This window comes from Cebus imitator, unplaced genomic scaffold (assembly GCF_001604975.1).
Source record: "Cebus imitator isolate Cc_AM_T3 unplaced genomic scaffold, Cebus_imitator-1.0 Scaffold147, whole genome shotgun sequence".
NCBI lineage: Eukaryota > Metazoa > Chordata > Mammalia > Primates > Cebidae > Cebus > Cebus imitator.
The window spans coordinates 4,570,933-4,572,178 of NW_016107462.1; positions in this window are offsets into that span (position 1 = coordinate 4,570,933).

The following is a 1,246-nucleotide window of genomic DNA, read 5'->3' on the forward strand; positions in this document are numbered from 1 at the left end:
CTAAATTTACTCTATGATGAAGGAGCAGTTCTCTTTCTCAGGTTGCAATAGCCTATCGCTTGTCATTTGCCTCTAAATTCTTTTGCCTCCTTTGATCAACAATAAGAGGATATTTGGCTTCATCAGATAAAGCATAAAATAGAGAACATAATTTACCTTTGTGTAATATCTTTGGTAATTTTAGAAAAAAAAGGTACAAAGAATATAAATTAAGCTTTGAAAGGCTCTCGAACTAAAAAAAAGCTACAGTGCTAGATAAATAAATGACAGGAAAAGTGGGTGCAGAGTGGAAGTGTAGAGGGGTTCTAAGGACTGAGGTTGTACTGACCTGTAACCATCACATTCTGCATACCATGTGTGGGAACTCCCAAAGCCCAGGACCTACATGGTACCTTCTATGAGTTTCTGATACTGGGTTGGCGATATAATATTGCATAACAAACTGCAGTACCAAATTTGCATATTTGAAATGAACACTTTAGCATTTGCTGAACTCAGTCCTCATTAACTCTCTTAAGAAGTTCAATCTGAAATGGATTTTGCATGCAAACAGTTTAATGCCACCAAGCAGGTCTGAACTAATGTATAAACTCGGCGCTGCTGCCACCAGGACCAGGTTTTTGGCCAATTTGCAAACAAAACCAACCCACACTCATTATCACAGAGCTCCGAAGGCCCATGACAAATGGGTTCCACGAGGGAGAGCCTTCCACGGCCATACCATCAGTCTAATTAGTATGAGCTTTTTTTTTTTTTCGGTGCTACCTATGTTTCCTTGTGCTGGTAGAATGTGGTGGCATTTATTAAGAATGATGGTTGCTGCAAAAAGGAAAAAAAAGGAAAATCCGAAACATCCCTCCCCCCAACCACCCCCAATACTGCTGCGTGGAAGGAATCAGCATTGTTCCTAGAGTTTGTCTGTCTCTTTTTTTCTGTCATTCATTCTCTTTCTGGCAGGACGTCACGTCTGTGTGAGAGGGCCTTCATGTGTAGAGTGCAGCATTTGGGACCTTTTTGAAAAAGACCAAAACGGAATGTTTTCTGACTTTAGAGAAACGGTGAAGTCTGAAGGAAGATGGAATGAGTGACAGAAAGCTACAAACAAGAAATGACATTCAGCTTTGTATAATAAAAACACCTATTAACATTCATCACAAGGTACAGAAAACTTTAAGCCTCCAAGAGGCCATCGGCCCAAATGGAGGCCTGAGGTCAGAACTTAAAATGGTATAGTAGAAGGAAAAAA